At 41.9% G+C, this 13,977-nt stretch overlaps 1 protein-coding gene across 1 annotated transcript in view; it reads right to left on the bottom strand.

Moving 5' to 3' along the window:
* The window catches only part of tmprss6 (transmembrane serine protease 6), a 104,797-nt gene that overhangs the window by 15,962 nt on the left and 74,858 nt on the right, over nucleotides 1–13,977 (bottom strand). The gene's annotated exons all lie outside the window — the stretch shown is intronic.

Below are 13,977 nucleotides of genomic sequence, written 5' to 3'. Positions count from 1 at the left end.
AGAAGCACACACACATATACAGATACACACACACACACACTCACTGACACATATACACAAAGACACAGAAGCACACACACACTCACTGACACATAAACACAGACACAGAAGCACACACACATATACAGATACACACACACACTCACTGACACATATACACAAAGACACAGAAGCACACACACATATACAGATACACACACACACTCACTGACACATATACACAAAGACACAGAAGCACACACACACACACACACACACACTCACTGACACATATACACAAAGACACAGAAGCACACACACACACACACACTCACTGACACATATACACAGACACAGAAGCACACACACATATACAGATACACACACACACTCACTGACACATATACACAGACACAGAAGCACACACACACACTCACTGACACATATACACAAAGACACAGAAGCACACACACACACACACACACACTCACTGACACATATACACAAAGACACAGAAGCACACACACATATACAGATACACACACACACTCACTGACACATATACACAAAGACACAGAAGCACACACACATATACAGATACACACACACACTCACTGACACATATACACAAAGACACAGAAGCACACACACACACACTGACACATATACACAAAGACACAGAAGCACACACACACACACACACACACACACTCACTGACACATATACACAAAGACACAGAAGCACACACACATATACAGATACACACACACACTCACTGACACATATACACAGACACAGAAGCACACACACATATACAGATACACACACACACTCACTGACACATATACACAAAGACACAGAAGCACACACACATATACAGATACACACACACACTCACTGACACATATACACAAAGACACAGAAGCACACACACACACACACACTCACTGACACATATACACAAAGACACAGAAGCACACACACATATACAGATACACACACACACTCACTGACACATATACACAAAGACACAGAAGCACAAACACACACACACACACACTCACTGACACATATACACAAAGACACAGAAGCACACACACACACACACTCACTGACACATATACACAGACACAGAAGCACACACACATATACAGATACACACACACACTCACTGACACATATACACAAAGACACAGAAGCACACACACATATACAGATACACACACACACACACTCACTGACACATATACGCAAAGACACAGAAGCACACACACACACACACACACTGACACATATACACAGACACAGAAGCACACACACATATACAGATACACACACACACTCACTGACACATATACACAAAGACACAGAAGCACACACACATATACAGATACACACACACACTCACTGACACATATACACAAAGACACAGAAGCACACACATATACAGATACACACACACACTCACTGACACATATACACAAAGACACAGAAGCACACACACATATACAGATACACACACACACTCACTGACACATATACACAAAGACACAGAAGCACAAACACACACACACACACACACTCACTGACACATATACACAAAGACACAGAAGCACACACACACACACACTCACTGACACATATACACAGACACAGAAGCACACACACATATACAGATACACACACACACTCACTGACACATATACACAAAGACACAGAAGCACACACACATATACAGATACACACACACACACACTCACTGACACATATACACAAAGACACAGAAGCACACACACAAACACACACTGACACATATACACAGACACAGAAGCACACACACATATACAGATACACACACACACTCACTGACACATATACACAAAGACACAGAAGCACACACACATATACAGATACACACACACACTCACTGACACATATACACAAAGACACAGAAGCACACACACATATACAGATACACACACACACTCACTGACACATATACACAAAGACACAGAAGCACACACACATATACAGATACACACACACACTCACTGACACATATACACAAAGACTCAGAAGCACACACACACACACACACACACTCACTGACACATATACACAAAGACACAGAAGCACACACACACACACTCACTGACACATATACACAGACACAGAAGCACACACACATATACAGAGATACACACACACACACACACACTCACTGACACATATGCACAAAGACACAGAAGCACACACACACACACACACTCACTGACACATATACACAAAGACACAGAAGCACACACACATATACAGATACACACACACTCACTGACACATATACACAAAGACACAGAAGCACACACACATATACAGATACACACACACACACTCACTGACACATATACACAGACACAGAAGCACACACACATATACAGATACACACACACACACTCACTGACACATATACACAAAGACACAGAAGCACACACACATATACAGATACACACACACACTCACTGACACATATACACAAAGACACAGAAGCACACACACATATACAGATACACACACACACTCACTGACACATATACACAAAGACACAGAAGCACACACACACACACTCACTGACACATATACACAAAGACACAGAAGCACACACACACACACTCACTGACACATATACACAGACACAGAAGCACACACACATATACAGATACACACACACACACTCACTGACACATATACACAGACACAGAAGCACACACACATATACAGATACACACACACACACTCACTGACACATATACACAAAGACACAGAAGCACACACACACACACTCACTGACACATATACACAAAGACACACAAGCACACACACACACACTCACTGACACATATACACAAAGACACAGAAGCACACACACACACACTCACTGACACATATACACAGACACAGAAGCACACACACATATACAGATACACACACACACACTCACTGACACATATACACAAAGACACAGAAGCACACACACATATACAGATACACACACACACTCACTGACACATATACACAAAGACACAGAAGCACACACACACACACACACTCACTGACACATATACACAAAGACACAGAAGCACACACACACACTCACTGACACATATACACAGACACAGAAGCACACACACATATACAGATACACACACACACTCACTGACACATATACACAAAGACACAAAAGCACACACACATATACAGATACACACACACACTCACTGACACATATACACAAAGACACAGATACACACACATATACAGATATACACACACACACTCACTGACACATATGCACAAAGACACAGAAGCACACACACATATACAGATACACACACACACTCACTGACACATATACACAAAGACACAGAAGCACACACACATATACAGACACACACACACTCACTGACACATATACACAAAGACACAGAAGCACACACACATATACAGATACACACACCCACACACACTCACTGACACATATACACAAAGACACAGAAGCACACACACACACACTCACTGACACATATACACAAAGACACAGAAGCACACACACATATACAGATACACACACACACACACACACTCACTGACACATATACACAAAGACACAGAAGCACACACACACACACACACTCACTGACACATATACACAAAGACACAGAAGCACACACACATATACAGATACACACACACTCACTGACACATATACACAAAGACACAGAAGCACACACACATATACAGATACACACACACTCACTGACACATATACACAAAGACACAGAAGCACACACACATATACAGATACACACACACACACTCACTGACACATATACACAAAGACACAGAAGCACACACACATATACAGATACACACACACACACTCACTGACACATATACACAAAGACACAGATACACACACACATATACAGATATACACACACACACACTCACTGACACATATACACAAAGACACAGAAGCACACACACACACACACACACACACACTCACTGACACATATACACAGACACAGAAGCACACACACATATACAGATACACACACACACACTCACTGACACATATACACAGACACAGAAGCACACACACATATACAGATACACACACACACACTCACTGACACATATACACAAAGACACAGAAGCACACACACACACACACACACACACTCACTGACACATATACACAAAGACACAGAAGCACACACACACACTCACTGACACATATACACAGACACAGAAGCACACACACATATACAGATACACACACACACACTCACTGACACATATACACAAAGACACAGAAGCACACACACATATACAGATACACACACACTCACTGACACATATACACAAAGACACAGAAGCACACACACACACACTCACTGACACATATACACAGACACAGAAGCACACACACATATACAGATACACACACACACACACTCACTGACACATATGCACAAAGACACAGAAGCACACACACATATACAGATACACACACACACACTCACTGACACATATACACAAAGACACAGAAGCACACACACATATACAGATACACACACACACACACTCACTGACACATATACACAAAGACACAGAAGCACACACACACACACACTCACTGACACATATACACAAAGACACAGAAGCACACACACACACACTCACTGACACATATACACAGACACAGAAGCACACACACATATACAGATACACACACACACTCACTGACACATATACACAAAGACATAGAAGCACACACACACACACTCACTGACACATATACACAGACACAGAAGCACACACACATATACAGATACACACACACACTCTCACTGACACATATACACAAAGACACAGAAGCACACACACACACACTCACTGACACATATACACAGACACAGAAGCACACACACATATACAGATACACACACACACTCACTGACACATATACACAAAGACACAGAAGCACACACACATATACAGATACACACACACTCACTGACACATATACACAAAGACACAGAAGCACACACACATATACAGATACACACACCCACACACACTCACTGACACATATACACAAAGACACAGAAGCACACACACACACACTCACTGACACATATACACAAAGACACAGAAGCACACACACATATACAGATACACACACACACACACACACTCACTGACACATATACACAAAGACACAGAAGCACACACACACACACTCACTGACACATATACACAAAGACACAGAAGCACACACACATATACAGATACACACACACTCACTGACACATATACACAAAGACACAGAAGCACACACACATATACAGATACACACACACTCACTGACACATATACACAAAGACACAGAAGCACACACACATATACAGATACACACACACACACACTCACTGACACATATACACAAAGACACAGAAGCACACACACATATACAGATACACACACACACACACTCACTGACACATATACACAAAGACACAGATACACACACACATATACAGATATACACACACACACACTCACTGACACATATACACAAAGACACAGAAGCACACACACACACACACACTCACTGACACATATACACAGACACAGAAGCACACACACATATACAGATACACACACACACACACACTCACTGACACATATACACAAAGACACAGAAGCACACACACACACTCACTGACACATATACACAAAGACACAGAAGCACACACACACTCAATGACACATATACACAAAGACACAGAAGCACACACACACACACTCACTGACACATATACACAGACACAGAAGCACACACACATATACAGATACACACACACACACTCACTGACACATATACACAAAGACACAGAAGCACACACACACACACTCACTGACACATATACACAGACACAGAAGCACACACACATATACAGATACACACACACACACTCACTGACACATATACACAGACACAGAAGCACACACACATATACAGATACACACACACACACTCACTGACACATATGCACAAAGACACAGAAGCACACACACATATACAGATACACACACACTCACTGACACATATACACAAAGACACAGAAGCACACACACACACACTCACTGACACATATACACAGACACAGAAGCACACACACATATACAGATACACACACACACACTCACTGACACATATACACAAAGACACAGAAGCACACACACATATACAGATACACACACACACTCACTGACACATATACACAAAGACACAGAAGCACACACACACACACACACACTGACACATATACACAGACACAGAAGCACACACACATATACAGATACACACACACACTCACTGACACATATACACAAAGACACAGAAGCACACACACATATACAGATACACACACACACTCACTGACACATATACACAAAGACACAGAAGCACACACACATATACAGATACACACACACACTCACTGACACATATACACAAAGACACAGAAGCACACACACACACACACACACACACACTCACTGACACATATACACAAAGACACAGAAGCACACACACACACACTCACTGACACATATACACAGACACAGAAGCACACACACACACACACACACACTCACTGACACATATACACAAAGAGACAGAAGCACACACACACACACACTCACTGACACATATACACAGACACAGAAGCACACACACATATACAGATACACACACACACACTCACTGACACATATACACAAAGACACAGAAGCACACACACACACACTCACTGACACATATACACAAAGACACAGAAGCATACACACACACACACTCACTGACACATATACACAAAGACACAGAAGCACACACACACACACACTCACTGACACATATACACAGACACAGAAGCACACACACATATACAGATACACACACACACACTCACTGACACATATACACAAAGACACAGAAGCACACACACATATACAGATACACACACACACACACTCACTGACACATATGCACAAAGACACAGAAGCACACACACATATACAGATACACACACACTCACTGACACATATACACAAAGACACAGAAGCACACACACACACACTCACTGACACATATACACAGACACAGAAGCACACACACATATACAGATACACACACACACACTCACTGACACATATACACAAAGACACAGAAGCACACACACATATACAGATACACACACACTCACTGACACATATACACAAAGACACAGAAGCACACACACATATACAGATACACACACACACACACTCACTGACACATATACACAAAGACACAGAAGCACACACACATATACAGATACACACACACACACACTCACTGACACATATGCACAAAGACACAGAAGCACACACACATATACAGATACACACACACTCACTGACACATATACACAAAGACACAGAAGCACACACACACACACTCACTGACACATATACACAGACACAGAAGCACACACACATATACAGATACACACACACACACTCACTGACACATATACACAAAGACACAGAAGCACACACACATATACAGATACACACACACACACACTCACTGACACATATGCACAAAGACACAGAAGCACACACACAATACAGATACACACACACTCACTGACACATATACACAAAGACACAGAAGCACACACACATATACAGATACACACACACACACACACTCACTGACACATATACACAAAGACACAGAAGCACACACACATATACAGATACACACACACACACTCACTGACACATATACACAAAGACACAGATACACACACACATATACAGATATACACACACACACACTCACTGACACATATACACAAAGACACAGAAGCACACACACACACACACACACACTCACTGACACATATACACAAAGACACAGAAGCACACACACATATACAGATACACACACACTCACTGACACATATACACAAAGACACAGAAGCACACACACACACACACACACACACACACACACACTCACTGACACATATACACAAAGACACAGATACACACACACATATACAGATATACACACACACACACTCACTGACACATATACACAAAGACACAGAAGCACACACACACACACACTCACTGACACATATACACAAAGACACAGAAGCACACACACACACACACACTCACTGACACATATACACAAAGACACAGATACACACACACATATACAGATATACACACACACACTCACTGACACATATACACAAAGACACAGAAGCACACACACACACACTCACTGACACATATACACAGACACAGAAGCACACACACATATACAGATACACACACACACTCACTGACACATATACACAAAGACACAGAAGCACACACACATATACAGATACACACACACTCACTGACACATATACACAAAGACACAGAAGCACACACACATATACAGATACACACACCCACACACACTCACTGACACATATACACAAAGACACAGAAGCACACACACACACACTCACTGACACATATACACAAAGACACAGAAGCACACACACATATACAGATACACACACACACACACACACTCACTGACACATATACACAAAGACACAGAAGCACACACACACACACTCACTGACACATATACACAAAGACACAGAAGCACACACACATATACAGATACACACACACTCACTGACACATATACACAAAGACACAGAAGCACACACACATATACAGATACACAGACACTCACTGACACATATACACAAAGACACAGAAGCACACACACATATACAGATACACACACACACACACTCACTGACACATATACACAAAGACACAGAAGCACACACACATATACAGATACACACACACACACACTCACTGACACATATACACAAAGACACAGATACACACACACACTCACTGACACATATACACAAAGACACAGAAGCACACACACACACACACACACACACACACTCACTGACACATATACACAGACACAGAAGCTCACACACATATACAGATACACACACACACACTCACTGACACATATACACAAAGACACAGAAGCACACACACACACACTCACTGACACATATACACAAAGACACAGAAGCACACACACACTCAATGACACATATACACAAAGACACAGAAGCACACACACACACACTCACTGACACATATACACAGACACAGAAGCACACACACATATACAGATACACACACACACACTCACTGACACATATGCACAAAGACACAGAAGCACACACACACACACTCACTGACACATATACACAGACACAGAAGCACACACACATATACAGATACACACACACACACTCACTGACACATATGCACAAAGACACAGAAGCACACACACATATACAGATACACACACACTCACTGACACATATACACAAAGACACAGAAGCACACACACACACACTCACTGACACATATACACAGACACAGAAGCACACACACATATACAGATACACACACACACACTCACTGACACATATACACAAAGACACAGAAGCACACACACATATACAGATACACACACACACTCACTGACACATATACACAAAGACACAGAAGCACACACACACACACACACACTGACACATATACACAGACACAGAAGCACACACACATATACAGATACACACACACACTCACTGACACATATACACAAAGACACAGAAGCACACACACATATACAGATACACACACACACTCACTGACACATATACACAAAGACACAGAAGCACACACACATATACAGATACACACACACACTCACTGACACATATACACAAAGACACAGAAGCACACACACACACACACACACTCACTGACACATATACACAAAGACACAGAAGCACACACACACACACTCACTGACACATATACACAGACACAGAAGCACACACACACACACACTCACTGACACATATACACAAAGACACAGAAGCACACACACACACACACTCACTGACACATATACACAGACACAGAAGCACACACACATATACAGATACACACACACACACTCACTGACACATATACACAAAGACACAGAAGCACACACACATATACAGATACACACACACACTCTCTGACACATATACACAAAGACACAGAAGCACACACACACACACTCACTGACACATATACACAAAGACACAGAAGCACACACACACACACACTCACTGACACATATACACAAAGACACAGAAGCACACACACACACACACACTCACTGACACATATACACAGACACAGAAGCACACACACATATACAGATACACACACACACACTCACTGACACATATACACAAAGACACAGAAGCACACACACATATACAGATACACACACACACACACTCACTGACACATATGCACAAAGACACAGAAGCACACACACATATACAGATACACACACACTCACTGACACATATACACAAAGACACAGAAGCACACACACACACACTCACTGACACATATACACAGACACAGAAGCACACACACATATACAGATACACACACACACACTCACTGACACATATACACAAAGACACAGAAGCACACACACATATACAGATACACACACACTCACTGACACATATACACAAAGACACAGAAGCACACACACATATACAGATACACACACACACACACTCACTGACACATATACACAAAGACACAGAAGCACACACACACACACTCACTGACACATATACACAAAGACACAGAAGCACACACACATATACAGATACACACACACACACACTCACTGACACATATACACAAAGACACAGAAGCACACACACATATACAGATACACACACACTCACTGACACATATACACAAAGACACAGAAGCACACACACATATACAGATACACACACACTCACTGACACATATACACAAAGACACAGAAGCACACACACACACACACACACTCACTGACACATATACACAAAGACACAGAAGCACACACACATATACAGATACACACACACACACTCACTGACACATATACACAAAGACACAGATACACACACACATATACAGATATACACACACACACTCACTGACACATATACACAAAGACACAGAAGCACACACACACACACACACACACTCACTGACACATATACACAGACACAGAAGCACACACACATATACAGATACACACACACTCACTGACACATATACACAAAGACACAGAAGCACACACACACACACACACACACACTCACTGACACATATACACAAAGACACAGATACACACACACATATACAGATATACACACACACACACTCACTGACACATATACACAAAGACACAGAAGCACACACACACACACACTCACTGACACATATACACAAAGACACAGAAGCACACACACACACACACTCACTGACACATATACACAAAGACACAGATACACACACACATATACAGATATACACACACACACACTGACTGACACATATACACAAAGACACAGAAGCACACACACACACACTCACTGACACATATACACAGACACAGAAGCACACACACATATACAGATACACACACACTCACTGACACATATACACAAAGACACAGAAGCACACACACACACACTCACTGACACATATACACAAAGACACAGAAGCACACACACATATACAGATACACACACACTCACTGACACATATACACAAAGACACAGAAGCACACACACATATACAGATACACACACACTCACTGACACATATACACAAAGACACAGAAGCACACACACATATACAGATACACACACACACACTCACTGACACATATACACAAAGACACAGAAGCACACACACATATACAGATACACACACAGACACTCACTGACACATATACACAAAGACACAGATACACACACACATATACAGATATACACACACACACACTCACTGACACATATACACAAAGACACAGAAGCACACACACACACACACACACACACACTCACTGACACATATACACAGACACAGAAGCACACACACATATACAGATACACACACACACACACACTCACTGACACATATACACAAAGACACAGAAGCACACACACACACACTCACTGACACATATACACAAAGACACAGAAGCACACACACACTCAATGACACATATACACAAAGACACAGAAGCACACACACACACACTCACTGACACATATACACAGACACAGAAGCACACACACATATACAGATACACACACACACACTCACTGACACATATGCACAAAGACACAGAAGCACACACACACACACTCACTGACACATATACACAGACACAGAAGCACACACACATATACAGATACACACACACACACTCACTGACACATATGCACAAAGACACAGAAGCACACACACATATACAGATACACACACACTCACTGACACATATACACAAAGACACAGAAGCACACACACACACACTCACTGACACATATACACAGACACAGAAGCACACACACATATACAGATACACACACACACACTCACTGACACATATACACAAAGACACAGAAGCACACACACATATACAGATACACACACACACTCACTGACACATATACACAAAGACACAGAAGCACACACACACACACACACACACTGACACATATACACAGACACAGAAGCACACACACATATACAGATACACACACACACTCACTGACACATATACACAAAGACACAGAAGCACACACACATATACAGATACACACACACACTCACTGACACATATACACAAAGACACAGAAGCACACACACATATACAGATACACACACACACTCACTGACACATATACACAAAGACACAGAAGCACACACACACACACACACACACTCACTGACACATATACACAAAGACACAGAAGCACACACACACACACTCACTGACACATATACACAGACACAGAAGCACACACACACACACACACACACACTCACTGACACATATACACAAAGACACAGAAGCACACACACACACACACTCACTGACACATATACACAGACACAGAAGCACACACACATATACAGATACACACACACACACTCACTGACACATATACACAAAGACACAGAAGCACACACACATATACAGATACACACACACACACACTCACTGACACATATACACAAAGACACAGAAGCACACACACACACACTCACTGACACATATACACAAAGACACAGAAGCACACCCACACACACACTCACTGACACATATACACAAAGACACAGAAGCACACACACACACACACTCACTGACACATATACACAGACACAGAAGCACACACACATATACAGATACACACACACACACTCACTGACACATATACACAAAGACACAGAAGCACACACACATATACAGATACACACACACACACACTCACTGACACATATGCACAAAGACACAGAAGCACACACACATATACAGATACACACACACTCACTGACACATATACACAAAGACACAGAAGCACACACACACACACTCACTGACACATATACACAGACACAGAAGCACACACACATATACAGATACACACACACACTCACTGACACATATACACAAAGACACAGAAGCACACACACATATACAGATACACACACACTCACTGACACATATACACAAAGACACAGAAGCACACACACATATACAGATACACACACACACACACACTCACTGACACATATACACAAAGACACAGAAGCACACACACACACACTCACTGACACATATACACAAAGACACAGAAGCACACACACATATACAGATACACACACACACACACTCACTG

The sequence above is a fragment of the Hemitrygon akajei genome, chromosome 31 (genome assembly GCF_048418815.1).
Source record: "Hemitrygon akajei chromosome 31, sHemAka1.3, whole genome shotgun sequence".
NCBI lineage: Eukaryota > Metazoa > Chordata > Chondrichthyes > Myliobatiformes > Dasyatidae > Hemitrygon > Hemitrygon akajei.
Note: the sequence above shows the minus strand (reverse complement) of the source record. Positions and strands in the feature narration are given on the sequence as shown.